This window comes from Conger conger, chromosome 12 (assembly GCF_963514075.1).
Source record: "Conger conger chromosome 12, fConCon1.1, whole genome shotgun sequence".
NCBI classification, from domain to species: Eukaryota; Metazoa; Chordata; class Actinopteri; order Anguilliformes; family Congridae; genus Conger; species Conger conger.
This window is the reverse complement of record NC_083771.1, coordinates 19,560,898-19,576,997: the sequence shown is the minus strand read 5'-3', so window position 1 is coordinate 19,576,997 and position 16,100 is coordinate 19,560,898. Positions and strand designations below refer to the sequence as shown.

At 41.2% G+C, this 16,100-nt stretch overlaps 1 protein-coding gene across 1 annotated transcript in view; it reads right to left on the bottom strand.

Annotated features, from left to right (window-relative positions):
* pam (peptidylglycine alpha-amidating monooxygenase) overlaps positions 1-14,084 on the bottom strand; it is an 83,664-nt gene extending 69,580 nt beyond the window's left edge. Inside the window, exon 1 of the mRNA XM_061262279.1 lies at positions 14,003-14,084. The gene's annotated coding sequence lies outside the window, so the exon portion shown is untranslated. The remainder of the gene's footprint in view (positions 1-14,002) is intronic.
* Positions 14,085-16,100: the final 2,016 nt, after the last annotated feature.

Here is a 16,100-nt window from a genome sequence, read left to right as displayed (position 1 = left end):
AAATCACACAAAGAAATCTGAGAAAAAAAATGTAATGGTTGTATATTTTCTTACATTTTATACAGTTACAGAGGGCCAAAATAACACTGCACAACACATTTTTGTGTCAAGTCGGTACAGGACGTCACATAACATTATGTTTATTGCATGTTTACCATTTAATCCCACCAAATTAGAAAAAAAATATCATACAGTATCAATATAAAAACGGTTTAACTGGTTTTTAAGAGATATCAAACACTGAATGGGGTCAAATTGACCCCAAACTTAATAGGAGGACTAATTAAATAAATGTACAGCTTTGTCGAATCAGGTTACAAAGCCAATAAGTAATTAGGCGTTTATTTTATGTACGGTACTGTACTTGCATTATAGGGCCTATATTCAGGCCAAACTCATCATTAACATGGCTGGAGTACAGTTTAACTCTCAATCTGCAGACACTTTAAACAACTGACCAATCATCTGTGACTTCTAAATGAAAAATGGGATTAATCAAGTGTCCAGCGAAAGTACTCCTGTCAGTCTTTCAGCACTTCCGACAGTTCAACCTTGAGCCGACTGCCAGAAATGCGCACACAAAATCCTTCAACAAGAACCCGGCTTAAGTAGCAGGCAGATCAGTGTCCCAGAACTGAATAAATCTAAATCATAGAGCAGCCACTCAAGGCTATGGTCTGGAGGCCTAGCTGCTGTTATTGATGGAATGTTTGAAAATGTTTTTTGTTTTTTTTATTTTTTTAAGCTTGTTTAATATATTTAACACGTTATATATAACGTAACAACATAAGAATGATGAGAATATCATAAAGTTAATTTTCCAACATGTGTAGTGTTTCTTAATGATTCACTGGAATGAACAACTCTTATATTTTCCAAAGAAACTTTTTTTTCCCTAGAAAACAGGTTTCACAATTATTGGCACCCCTGATTTAAAGACAACCTGAAATCAAAATTCAGTTTTTCCTCAATATAGTAAATTCTTCATAACCATACGATCACAAAAATGCATATACAATTGTAAGGCTTGTGTATTTGCTGTGCAAAGTTTTTTTCAATCCTCTTCCTGGAAAACAAAATTTAGCATCATCAATGTGCAAAGTTTTTTTCCATCGTCTTCCTGTAAAACAAAATTTTGCATCATCATGTACCGGTGGGTATGTATGTTGATCAAATGTCAATTTTCCGTTTCCCTCCAATCAATATCCTTTTTTGACGACCCCATCCTCATTTGAAGTCAGTGAAATAGACTGCTAGCCCTTCAAAGATTCCCCTGAAAGATCCAAGCTAGTGCAGCAAAACATCTCCAAAACATCAATGCCCCACTTCCATATTTGACATACAGGAGGTATGAGGTGCTTCTCCTTTCATGCTTTCCTCTTTTGCTGCCAAACCTGTCGATGGTGTGTATGGCCAAAAAGTTCAATACTGGTCTCATCTGACCGTAACACTCTCTTTCCAGGCATTCCAATTTTCCAATTCCAATGAGGTTTTGTGCTCAGTCTTCATGCCACCCTTCCAAAGAGTTGATTGGTATGGAGGTGCCATTTTATGGTTCTTTTTGAGACTTGGTGACCAAGATGTAAGCAATCTCTGCCATTCTTAAACTGTGATTCTTTATATCTTTGTGTATCTTCCTCACCATCCGTGGGGACAAGGTGTACCTGCATCCTCTTCCTGGAAATTTTTCATTTTATTTTACATTTTTCTTTACAGTACAAAGTGGTATGTTTAACCGTTTGTGCATTTCTTTGTACCAATAACAGACTTGGGACAGTCAATTACCATCTGTCACTTCTGAATTGACGGTTCTTTGGCTTTTCCCATGCTGATGGATTACAAAGAGTTTTGCATGCTTGTTACCTCATTTGTATACTCTAGTGCAGGGATACTCAAATCTAGCCCTTGAATTGAAATCCAGCCCAGGGTTTTTTTTTTTTTTTTTTTTTTTAAAGGAACGGTAGAAAACCAGCAGTTCTTGTCCCAAAGGAACAGGGCTCTAGTGAAACAGGAAGTGGTGGAATGGCACAACATAGTTCCTTTAGACTGAGATTAACTAAATACAAAATAAAAAATGTATTACCAATTTCACTTTTATAATAATTGTTAGGGGTGCTAGTTACATGTCCGAATTCAGTCATTTTACTCAGTTATTCATGTATAATGCAGTCAGGTCTATAATCATTGATACCTTAAAATAAAATGACCAAAAATGTCTACATAAAATAAACAGCCTAGTTAATGAGCCATAGTTTATGCTTAAAAACTAAAAAGCAAAATAATATTATTTTCCACGAATACAATTATTCAAATGTTAACAAGTGATAATTTTCCTTCCCAAAAAGCTAGGTGTCAAAATTACTGCCACCCATTGTTGATACTTTGTGCACCCTATGGATCACTACATATAAACACTACCATCATCTTCTGGAACGATCCATTTGTGGCCAAGCTTCATGTCTAGGTATGGCCCCTGCTTTCATTATTCCACTGACCTCAACAAAAGCCCAAAAGCCCAAAAGCCCAAAAGCCCAAAAGCCCCAGGAGATAGAGGCATAAAACAACCTCATAACATAAAAGATCCAAAACTTCACCGTTGGCATGACGTTCTTCTCCAACAGATCATCTTCCTTCCCGACACCAAACCTGCCGCAGGTGTGAGATTGACCCAAAAAAAAAAAAAAAAAGCCAAGTTTCGGTTTACCCGAGTATAGCGCCCAGTTTCAGTCCAACTTCAGCACTGGTTAAAACCAGGTGAATGAGGGTGTCTAAGGTAAGGTACTTTAAAATTGTATTGAATGAAAAAAAAGGCAAAAACCTACTTGAAAACATCTTCAATACATTCCACAGAATAAAGTACAGCCAAGTCAGTAGTCTGGTAGTCTGAATGCGAGTGAAATGTTCTTTACAATGGGCAGTTGGCCAGTACATGCATGAATACATCCTCCTCAAACAGAGGCAGTTGATATGCTGATAATAGTGGCTGGAGGTCATTATTCGCCACCTTTTCTTAAAAGCAATGACCCTCAGAGTATCATCTGTGGAATAACGCACAGGGACACACATCAAGCCATTCACTCATTTGGGAAAAATGTGATTTGCAGAATTAAAATACAGGCATTTTAAGATTGGTGAATTTTCCAAACATTGTTAAAAGATTATTACAATACCTTCTGTAAAAGAACGAAGAAAAGTTTTATACATAATTTTAAATTGTTCCTCGGCATACATAGACCGAAAGCAGGATAAAGTAGAAAATATTAATAGTCTCCAACATTTCGAGTCTCAAAAAAAAAAAAAAAAAAAAAACGACAACTATGTTGTGCCATTCCAGCACTTCCTGTTTCACTAGAGCCCTGTTCCTTTGGAACAAAAAAAAAAACATGGCTTATTTGTCAGGAATGATTCGCATTTAGGGTAAACCCTAAACAGAGGTTTTCCGGTAGAAAGACATCTTGGCTAGCCCTGCACTGGCAGTCAGACAGATCACGTGGAAAGTGGTCGAGACGTGACCTCATGTTGCCACAAACGCTCAAAGCCCAACAGAAGACAGTGGTTATCCGCTGCACACAACTGTTTGTGTGCGGACCGTGATGTTCATTATGACATCAGACCTCCTGCCAGTGAGAAATGTCCATCACAGTCACTGGTGAACAACAACAGAATGTTTAAAGCTCATTTTAGCTTAAAAACCCTACAGCAAACCGCAGACCAATAGATCTATGTGAAGGAATGGGAATGAATGTAGATGTAATGAATGTTCGTACAATACCTTTTCATTAAAGAAAATGAATTCTGGAACTGACAATTTACCAATGTGCGCTCCTCTTTTAATGTTTAATGAGGCCTCAAGTCACTGGGAGATTGAAACAGAAATGCACCGCACTGGTTTTTCTTGATAAACGTGGTTATTTCAAGCGCACGTACCACAAGGAAAATGAAGATGCAGCAGGCCTCAAATCAACCAACCAAAGTACACAAAGACAGAATGGCAGCCAATGCACAGCCCTGTGAATAACTGGCAAAAGACAAAATGCATTTAACAGGATAAACCTACACGTGTTACACCGATATTTATTTTGTTCTCTCAGTTGAAACTCTGTAGGTTCATTCTTCATTGAAACATTCTCAACTGGGAAAACATACAGGCGTAACAAATTGAAGTAAAATAATTAAGGTTTATCCAGTTAAGTTTTTTGGTAACACTTTAAAATAAGGTTACAAGAATTGGCATTAACCAATCTAGTTGTTAACTAGTACAAATGCATAAAGAAAGCTGGACAGTACATCATATATTCATGTTAACAACTACATTAGTAAATGCCAACTGCTACTGAAATGAAAAAGTTAATGCATTTGTTAATGGTTAACTAATTATAAATGTATCCTATGGTTTGCTGATGTATAAATATTCAAGTACTAGCTGTTAACAAATACACTGATGAAACGTTCATTTCACGCTTAATTAATGCATTTGTACGTCAATTACTTCAGTGTTAACAACTACATTAGTCAATGGCAATTCATGTACCTTATTATAAGGTGTGTCCAAAATGTTAGGTTTTACACATTGAACCACTGTTTTCAGTGTGAAGGAAAGCGAGTGGGTAAAGCCGGACGCTGAAGAGAAGGTTCCGGGCTGTCGGGGCACTGCGAGGTCGCGGTGCCCAGGCAAGCGGGTAATGTCTGGTGTACACAGGCGTGACATGAAACAGAGCGTGCCCAGATAATAGAAAATAAGGTTGAGAGTGGGACTGTGACCACTGAACCCAAGAGCAACGGGATGCAGGGGAGGAATGGGTGCAGGGGTAGGAAGCGAGATCACTCTCACTCTCACACTCACTCTCACACTCACACTCACTCACACTCACGCACACTCACACGCACACTCACACGCACACTCACGCACACACACACACACAGGCACACACACACAGGCACACGCACACACATACACTCAGGCTCTCACTCTCACTCTCACTCTCACTCTCACTCTCACTCTCACTCTCACTCTCACTCTCACTCTCACTCTCACTCTCACTCTCACTCACACTCACACTCACACTCTCACTCTCACTCACACTCTCACTCTCACTCTCACTCTCACACGCACACTCACACGCACACTCACACGCACACTCACGCACTCACGCACACTCACGCACACTCACGCACACTCACGCACACTCACGCACACTCACGCACACTCAGGCACACACACACACACAGGCGCACACACACACACAGGCACACACACACAGGCGCACACACACACAGGCGCACACACACACAGGCACACACACACACAGGCACACACATACACAGACACACACACATACACAGACACACACACACACGCACACGCACACACATACACAGACACACACACACACGCACACGCACACGCACACGCACACACATACACAGACACACACACACACACACACACACAGACACACACATACACACATACACGCACACACACAGAAATGATCACACATCAAGCAAATGCTTCGGAGCAACAGCATTAGGCAAGATGACTGGCTCTGGATTTACCTCCATTGTTAGCAGCCGTTTAACAGCGTTATTAATTCGGCTGTCTGTCACAGGCTTCTCACGGCCCGCACTATACGGACTGAGCAGAATATTTCAGAGGAATTTGCATGTCATTTGTCTGCATCTTTTCAAGAGTCAGAGCTGGCAGACTACCGTGTGCCTGTACGTGCACGTGTGTGTGCCTGTGTGTGTGGGTACAAGTGCGTGTGTGTGTGTGTGTGCGCCTGTGTGTATGTGTGTGAGTGTGTACAGGTGTGTGTGTGCGTGTGTGAGTGAGTGAGTGCGTGTGTGTGAAGGGCTGGAAAAAGAACACCAGCAGAAGGAAGAAAGAGAAGGGGCACCGGCATGGCAGCCGGAGATAATGAACATGACCGCCCTGCCGCCCTGTCACCCTGTCGCCCTGCCGATGAGCATGAGCATGGAAATGGGCCCAGAGGAGATCTGTCACTGAGGTGTTTATGAAGCCAATGGCGATGCTGAATCCACCGAGCCCACAAAACCGGAGTGAAAATGATATTCCACTGCAGCTTTTCAGCATGCCGGATCTGCACGTCTTCCAGGAGTTAGCTAAAACAACAACAGGAAGTGGACCGGTCTGACCGGAGTTAAAACAAATAAATCACTAGACTCCTTCTCCTTGTCATGTCTTTGGCAACTTCTCATCCTTGTCATCTCCGAATTCCAGTTCAATCCAATGCCAAACTATAGATCATAATTTTCAATCCCCGTGCAATGCAAACATAACCAAATCTCTTAATTACCCCATTTAATCTTTCAAATAAAATATAAAATCATTGCTCTTTGACGTTGCAAGCACTTACTGAAGATACAGAACTTTGGTCTTCTGCGCGTTGTTTCCAGTGCATTTATTCATCTCAATGAATTTGAAAAATGATAATGATAATTTGCCTCGAGGAGATCCAGCACACAGCATAACATCATATTCCACGTTCATAAGCAATTTTTCTGGCCGAGCCCCACGCTTGGCACAAACCATTAGAGAGCTCCTTCAGGCAAAAATATGTTCTTTCCATGCTGAATAATTAAGGTGGTTTTGGGAGGCGCAAGAGACGGACATAAACAGCTTCATTGGGGCCAGTTTAGAACAGAATCCATACATTCGCCATGAAGCTGAAACCACAAATAAATATTTCTCTCCTCGGGGTCCATTTTTGAAAGCAGGCTTTCATAACGAGCTGGGGCTTCACACAAAGACCACGGAAAAAACACGTAACGGCAAACAATGGCTTCATCTCATCACTTCCTATCCATCCACGCCGTCGCGCGCACACGCGCGACCGTGGCAACGGTAACCATCCATCAGCCGCACATCGGCCCGGTCGCCGTGTGCGCTGTGTGAGCCCGCGCGCCAGCAGCATCGGGCACCTGCTGCTCCTCGCCTCCCGCTCACCCCAACCCCAAACGCCTCCATTTGTCACTTTCTCAAACCTTCTGTCGCAGCGCAAGCGGGTACAGTCGCTAGCCGCCGTTAAGTTGATACAACAAGGCAGTCTGTCGCCGTGGCAGAAGCGCAAAAGCCGAGCGCGGCTCGTCCCGTCAGGCGCGGGACGAAACACGGACCGGGCTGCTGACCTGTGGGCGCGCAGGCCTCAGCTGTGCTGTGAGCTGCTTACCTGCCTGCCACAGTCAGCAGAGAATAACTACTACAGCAAGAGAGAGAAAGAGAGAGAGCTACAGAGAATAACTACTACAGCAAGAGAGGAGAGAAAGAGAGAGAGCTACAGAGAATAACTACTACAGCAAGAGAGAAAGAGAGAGCTACAGAGAATAACTACTACAGCAAGAGAGAGAAAGAGAGAGAGCTACAGAGAATAACTACTACAGCAAGAGAGAAAGAGAGAGAGCTACAGAGAATAACCACTACAGCAAGAGAGAAAGAGAGAAAGAGAGAGAGCTACAGAGAATAACCACTACAGCAAGAGAGAGAAGGAGAGAAAGAGAGCTACAGAGAATAACCACTACAGCAAGAGAGAAGGAGAAAGAGAGAGAGCTACAGGAGAGTGAGAGAGTGCTAGAGAGAGAGGAGGGGCAGAGGGGAGAGAGAGAGATGGAGGAGGAGGGGAGAGAGAAACAGATGGAGTGAGAGATAGGGGGGAGGGGAGGGAGAGGGAGAGGGAGAGGGAGAGGGAGAGAAGAGGTGATAGATTGGATCTTCTGTGCTGGGGGGACAGAATGGAAGAATAGATAGTGTGAAAGAGAGAGGGGGTGAGAAAGAGAAGGGGGGGATAGAGAGATAGAGAGATAGAGAACTAGATAGAGGGTGATGCCTGGAATTACCCCAGGCCGCTCGCTGACACGGTGGCTTAGGGCTGGGTGCGAAGGAAACTATGGTAACGGCCCAGAGCCTCACTCTGGGGCCTCAGTCAGCGTGCCACTCCAGCAGCTGAAGCTCAGTGTGGAAATCGAGATGTGCCGCGGACGCCGCCGCTAAAGACACACACAAAATCAGATCTCTTTTATCAGATCTGTTACCGAGTGGCACACAGACCCGCTGCACTGCTCTCCCATCGACAAATCAGGAAAGGATCCTTCCGACGCTCATCTTTCCGATGTTTACTATGACGCATTGCTTTGCCTTCACAGTAACTGTCGTTTGCTTCTCGCAAGGCTATTACACTACACCCTCCAAGAAACACTGGCAACCAATACAAGGTGCTCTTCCAGCACGTCCTTCTGAAAGAAAAAGGACACGGCTATTCTGTAAACTCACAAAACGGATATTCTGAAAAGGCCCCTTTTTCTCCATGATGTTGACAATACACCCTGAACATTATGGCTGTGCAAATGACAATATCTGCCTCTAATTTTTTTTCCTATAAATAAGTAAATAACGAATAATAAAACAGGCTGAAATGTATTTTTTTTTGTCAACGTTGGCTTTGGGTAATATGCAGCATTACCTAAACACACAGTAATAGTCGCCTGTTGCTCATGGTAGACTGCAGCAAAAACAATGCTGTCCTTCGTGAATTCTCAATAACAGATTTCACGCCATACCTGGCATAGTGTCGATTTAAGAGAGCCAGGAGAAGCACAGAAAGGACACACAAAGCCAACTGCAAGTTCAAGGCAAGTTAGGGATGGTCCCTGACCTGCCCCTGTTAAAAGGACAGAAGAGCACGAAAGTGCAGAAACGTCACGTTATCTGGATGTTGATAGAGATAAACAGAGATTCAAAATGCCAAAGCTTCTATACTTAGCCTCATCCTACGCATAATTCTGATCGAAAACAAAATTGAATTTTCATGTGCTGAGCTGTTAGTTATCTGATGAGAGAACACACTATAATATGTTTTGGCAAATGCCTAAACTAAATGCACATCGGCCAATGTAGTTGCATAGCTAGGCCCAATATAAGAAATTACATTTGATCAGGTAATATGATGTTAGAAAAATTGTGATTAAAAACAATAAGTAAACAAATGAATACATAAGTTTGAAAAAATTAGGAATTCAATTCTTCCAAAACACCCACTTCACAGGACTCTTAAATAAGATAAAAGAATTCCAAACATCATTAATATTTATTTGGGCGGTGAGCAGCGCATCTGCCTCTTTGACACTTATAAATGCATAAACCAAAGAAACACAGCTTGGAGAAATATTAGGCTTGGCTGTCAGATTCTTTTCATTGAGTGGCAGAAGCCATTTTGTGAAGCTCTGAAAACATCAGAAAAATAAGCAAGCGTATCCAATTCACGTCAGCGTGGACGGTCAACATAAACTGTCTTTTCAAACAACAGTTTCCGTGTACTGATTATTTTCATGACGAGACCGGGTGCCGTCAGGCTAACAGCAGTTAGCACTTGGCTGTGTGGTTTACGCCGTTTAACGTTTACTGGGGAAGGGAAGGTTAAGTGAATCTGGGCTGAATGTGACAGAAGAGTGAACATACAAGGCCTGGGCTAATCGCTTTACTGAAAGTCCTGCCAAACTAAGTATCGTGTGTCAGTACAGGAAACATAAGCCTTGTAGTCTAATTGAATACAAAAGAGCAAGCATGGAAGCAAACAATACGGGCCAACACCAGAAGCATAGGCTAATAAGAACAAACCGAATTTCAGTATGAACCAGTTTCATCCTGCAATTGTACTTTTTTTTTTTTTTGTGGAATGAGATCCCCGAGAAGGGTGTCAGGTGTGAACCTCCCTTTACCTGGGAGTCAGGTGTGAACCTCCATTTACCTGGGAGTCACATGAACCTCTCTTTACCTGGGAGTCAGGTGTGAACCCCCCTTTACCTGGGAGTCAGGTGTGAACCTCCCTTTACCTGGGAGTCAGGTGTGAACCTCCCTTTACCTGGGAGTCAGGTGTGAACCTCCATTTACCTGGGAGTCAGGTGTGAACCCCCTTTACCTGGGAGTCACATGAACCTCTCTTTACCAGGGAGTCAGGTGTGAACCCCCCTTTACCTGGGAGTCAGGTGTGAACCCCCCTTTACCTGGGAGTCAGGTGTGAACCTCTCTTTACCTGGGAGTCAGGTGTGAACCCCCCTTTACCTGGGAGTCAGGTGTGAACCCCCCTTTACCTGGGAGTCAGGTGTGAACCCCCCTTTACCTGGGAGTCAGGTGTGAAGTTGTGTCTGGAAAATCAGTAGCACCATTTACATGGGAGAAAGGAAAATCAGGGCTGGATTTGGATTTGAGGGCCAGATTTGCTGATCCCTGCTCTATAGTCCTGGTTACCATTTCTTTCCTCAGTTTCACTTCCAAATGACACTCAGATATATGATAATCAACGCTAATTTACCTAACAGAACAAAAAATAACCAGTACCTCAGCCTTATACGTTTAAAATGGTGATAAATATAACCTGGATATTAGTGAAATAGTAAAACAAATATTACGTCAAAGAAGTGCACAATAGAGTTCCCCTCCCATTAGGATACCATCATTTACAAGGCATATGAAGTTCCAAATTCATAAAAACTCCCACAAAGGGCCCAAACCCTTTGAGTAACACACAGGTCTGGTGAATACGTCAGGAAGGCATTTGATTTTATGCGGAGACTAAATCTGTGTCAACATTTCATTTCAGTATTTAAAAATATACTGGTGACTTTGGCTGCATCATTTTGTGGCATTACACATAGAATGATTAAGATTCAAGCAATTCACACGCAGACGTCAACCTTGGCCACCACAGAAATCTAATCATCCTGTCCTGATTGCTTATGACCAACCAGAGGCAACATGTCACAACTGCTCAGAGTGATGTCGTAATTGAGACCATTCCAGCAAAAACAGCCTGTCTGTTTGGACAACTGGCCACTACAGTTGTCTGACAGGACAACAGGCCACTATACTTAGGAGATTAACAATGTCAACATTGCGGTTTCAATTGCATTGCATTACTCCATACTTATAGAATTTGACCTTTTGCCATTACACCTGGTAACTAATTCTCAGCCTTGTAAGCTCAGATCAGATCAAAGGCACAATGAAAACGGTTGTACCATAATCGGGATACTCATTTCGTATTATACACATTTCTGCATACTTACCTTAGGAGAAGCAACCTTTTGCCATTACATCTGGTAATTGTATTTCACAGCCCAGTTCAGGATAAACACAATGAGAAGACACAAGACAATAGTATTTTTATCAGAAAATTGCAGGGCTTTTGAACATTTTCCCTAGGCATCAAGCAAAAATCAGAGGAAAGTTTCAGAAAAAGTCTTCTCTCATCTCCAAGTACAGTAGTCTGTCCCAAAAACAAACTGGGCTCTCTGAAGGTTAAACAGCGCTTTGAATACAAACTAGGGTTGCACAATATATTGTATATTTATAGTCATCGTGATATGAACATGCACAATAAACACATCAAAAGACTGCTTCAACTGCGATGAATAGTAGGTATTCAAATTGATGTTGTTAATATGTTGATGTTGATATTATTATTCAGTGGTCATAGGCTATTCATCATCTACGGTCCATGTTAGCAGTGTACCTAAAGCAGAAAGACATTAGAACTGTGCACACTTCATTATTTGTTTATTTATCGCAAGTCATAAAGTCATTGCAATATTCGACAACGTTATCACACATTTCCCTTATATCGTGCAGCCCTGATACAAATGATATGGGTGACCCTAGCGACCAAAGACTGGCTGCTTACTCATTGTGTGCTTAGCAGGTCTTTTGGAGCTGGTTAAACATGCTACCACACTTGTTCTCTGGGCTTGTTATAGGTGTAATATTCAGGGTTTGTATTTTGGTTCTTGTTTAGCAGAGTTGACCTACTGTTGCGATTTAGTGATATTATATTGCCTATTCTTCCTGGTTGGGAATGTTGTTAGTCAGGTCTGATAATACAAATGGCTACAAATGGCTACTCAGTGATTTTGGAATAAATTTGGCACTTCATGATGCTATAATCATCTTTTGAATATTAACTCCTGACCTATTTGGCCATGAGAGTTGAATCCAAAACCCTCTGTGTCAATAAATCACTTCAATGATTTACAACATCCACAAGACTGGACTTTCCACCTATTTGAATCCAACAAAAAATTGACTGATTTATACAACATTTCATACGGTGTGCCTACTGACATAGCTATACGGGTATCAGCAGTTACAACCTCTCTACTGGCTTATCGCAAAACTGTTTATCAATCCCCGTTGTTTTAACCCAGTGCTTCCTTAACATCTTCAGTCTGGCTCCATGACATTACATTCCAGTTATTTGGCTAGCACTTTTATCCATAGAGACCTACAGGGGTTAAGGGCCTTGCGCAATGGCCCAATGGCTGCACTGATATTATTGTGGCTACACCGGGGCTTGAACCCCCAACCTTCCAGATCCTACTCAAGCGCCTTAGCGCTAGACTATAGGTCTAATAGGAAAGCTCTGCTAACCCCCAGCCCGTCCCAGCAACTTTGGGTCCACTTGGATGCCCCCCCCCCCCTTTTTTGTCAGTAATGTACTTTTTCTCAATTTTAAACCTCAATTTTAAATTCCCGCAAACTCAACATATTTAAAAAATAATTTAAAAATCATGAAATCATGCAACTAGAATACTAATCAGCACTCAGTATTTGCCCCTCAGAATTCACCAGAAATGGGCATTTCACAGCTGTTCAGTCACACTTAACAATAAGGACAATGTGTTCGCTACTTTAATATCTGTACGTCATCACACCATAGGATAAATGTATAATTACTTGACCATTAACAACTTTGTTTTCATTCCAATATGAATTGGCATTAACTAATGTAGATGTTTAAATGAATGATTGATATACAAATACTTAAACAAAGCAGTACAGATTGAATTCCAAGTAATTAGTTAGTTAACAACTATATTAGTGAAAGTCAACTCAAGTAACCTTATAGTAAAGTGTTACCAGCTGTTCTATTTATTTATTTATTTATTCATTCATTTTTTAAATTAAGATCCCCTAAGGAATGCTCGGGGTCTATGTATTTAAATCCTACCAATATTCAAACTACAGCCACGCCCGAGCCAAAACCATAAAAGCTCAATCGCTTCGTAATTTTAATATCATTGCAGCTTGTATTTCCTTCTCACGCTACTTACAACAATGGTTCCAAAAGAACAGTACTTAGACCACAAATCCCGTAACATAAACACCTAACAAGTTCTTCGGGGCGCATAAGCCATAAGGTCAGTCCAAGCTACTTTGGCGTAACTTTAATTTGAAGTGTATTTTCTTGCTTTACTTGAAACAACAAATATCCAATGCTAATCAATGTAAAGTCGACAGTTGTCAGAGGCTTCTGTAAATTCCTGAATATCCTTCATTGCATACACACCTAAAAAAATGTATGGGCCAACAGAAAACATGATCAAATGTAGATTAACGCTATATTAAAAATGCATGAACTGCAACTTTAATGACATGACACAACAAATCTCGTTTACATCCTGTATTACCACACACACACCTTTTGGCTAATTTACCTGTGCGTGTTGTGCGTGTTTTACGTGAGCTGGCAATCCCTGGACTATTTTTCGCTGACGGCAAGACAGTTAGAACGGTGATGTGAACTGACAGTAGCAAACACTTTCCATGGGCTAACTAAAATTAATTTGGCTAACATCTGCTGATTTATTTTCCTTTTCCAAGTTAGCTTGTTTCCTAAATATAGTATACAAGTACTATAACTAGCTAAGTTATACAGTTAGCCAATTCGTATGTATGATGTATGTACTTATACATACATCAACAATGCAACGGACTGTCATAAATAGTTTGGTAATTAGCTAGCTAGCTAGCAACTTTCAAACGAGTGAGGTCTTAACTTTGAAATCTTATAACGTGAGAGAATCCCAGTGTAAAAAAAGCGAGGTAGCCAAACGGTAGAACAATCATAATACACATTTACTTGGTATTCCAGTTATCAGATAGTTGCTGAGCTTGTGTGCTAAATAACACAAAATGCATTTGCATAGACCTTACCTTTCTTACGCCGTCTGCTCTAAATGTTTCAGACACTTCGCACCGATTGCTGTTCTTACCCTCTCCGCCTTTTTCTACTGAGTAGACCAGGGTAATCGTTAAAGAACAATCGATTATACGTCATACGAGCAACGAGCCACAGATCGCAAACAAAACCGAAACACGGTTGCTCCTTTTTTGCGCAATATTAGCTGTTACATGACAAGTTCAGAGAAGACGAGCCTATGAAATATACATGTATTGTGTCATACTAATCACTTATTCCCTCTTCCTGGTTCTTTTTCTTTGTTTGCAAACTTTTAGCAACAGGTAACTTTTTGTAAAATGGTTGGTTTAAAAGTAAGTTAAAAGCTGTTGGTTGCCTATTTTCTTCATTTGAAATGTCTGTTTCATGATTCTTCATTATAGTGCTCCATTCATTATTAAATTGTGTCGTAAGTATAACCATTATGAGCTATGAAATGAGAGTTGCACTGTATGATAGAGTACAATTCGGCTAAAATGATTGGCCAACGCTTATTTTAGCTTCTTTAGATACATGAAAATAAATCCATTAACTACAAACGGGATTATTTCTGATGCTTATTGTTGAAATAATGCAAATGTTAGTTGCTTGTTCTGCAACTGTAATTGAATCAGCCAGGCTGAACACTCCCACTGTACCATTGCATGGCAATATATTTGCTGTTCTTTTACTGTACTCTTGTAATTTTCAGCGTCAGAAATCTGTGATTATCTTGGGAGTCGGAATTCATACACAGATTCTGTGACATTTTACTTTTGTTGCATGTCAAATAATTTCGCTTCTGTGATTCTTCTATTTTCCAAAAGAACACACCTTCCTACGTTTTCACAGAAGGTGTCTAAGTCTATTTGTACAAGCCCAATTCCAAAAAAGTTGGGATGCTTTGTAAAATGTAAATAAAAACCGAATGCAATGATTTGCAAATCTCATGAACCCATTTTTCATTCAGAATAGATCATAGAAAACATATCAAATATTTAAATTGAGAAAATGTACCATTTTAAGGAAAAAATAAAGTAATTTTGAATTTGATGGCAGCAACACATCTCAAAAAAGTTGGGACGGGGCAATAAAAGGCTGGAAAAGTAAGTAGTACTGAAAAGAAAGGAACATTTTGCAATTAGGTTAACTGGCAACAGGCCAGTAACATGATTGGGTATAAAAAGAGCATCTTAGAGATGGGCAGAGGATCACCAATCTGTGAAAGACTGTGTCTACTAATTGTGGAAAAATTTCAGAATAATATTCCTCAACGTAAAATAGCGAAGACTTTGATGAAAATCTCATCATCTACAGTACAAAATATAATCAAAAGATTAAGAGAACCTGGAGAAATCTCTGTGTGCAAGAGACAAGGCCGAAAACCAATACTGGATGCCCGTGATCTTCGGGCCCTCAGACGGCACTGCATTAAAAACAGGCATGATTCTGTAACAGAAATCACTGCATGGGCTCAGGATCACTTCCGGAAATCATTGTCTGTGAACACAGTTCGCCGTGCCATCCACAAATGTAAGTTAAAGCTCTATCATAGAAAGAAGAAGCCATATGTGAACACGATCCAGAAACGCCGTCGTCTTCTCTGGGCCAAAGCTCATTTAAAATGGACTGAGGCAAAGTGGAAAACTGATCTGTGGTCAGACGAATCAAAATTTGAAATTGTTTTTGGAAACCATGGACGCCGCGGACTAAAGATGAGAGGGATCATCCGGCTTGTTATCAGCGCTCAGTACAAAAGCCTGCATCTCTGATGGTATGGGGGTGCATTAGTGCCTATGGAATGGGCAGCTTGCACATCTGGAAAGGCACCATCAATTCTGAAAGGTATATAGAGGTTTTAGAGCAACACATGCTCCCATCTAGACAACGTCTTTTTCAGGTAAGGCCTTGCATATTCCAGCAAGACGATGCTAAACCACATACTGCATCTATTACAACAGCATGGCTTCGGAGAAGAAGAGCCTGGGTGCTGAACTGGCCTGCCTGCAGTCCAGACCTTTCACCAATTGAAAACATTTGGCGCATCATGAAATGAAAAATAAGACAAAGAAGACCCAGGACTGTTGAGCAGCT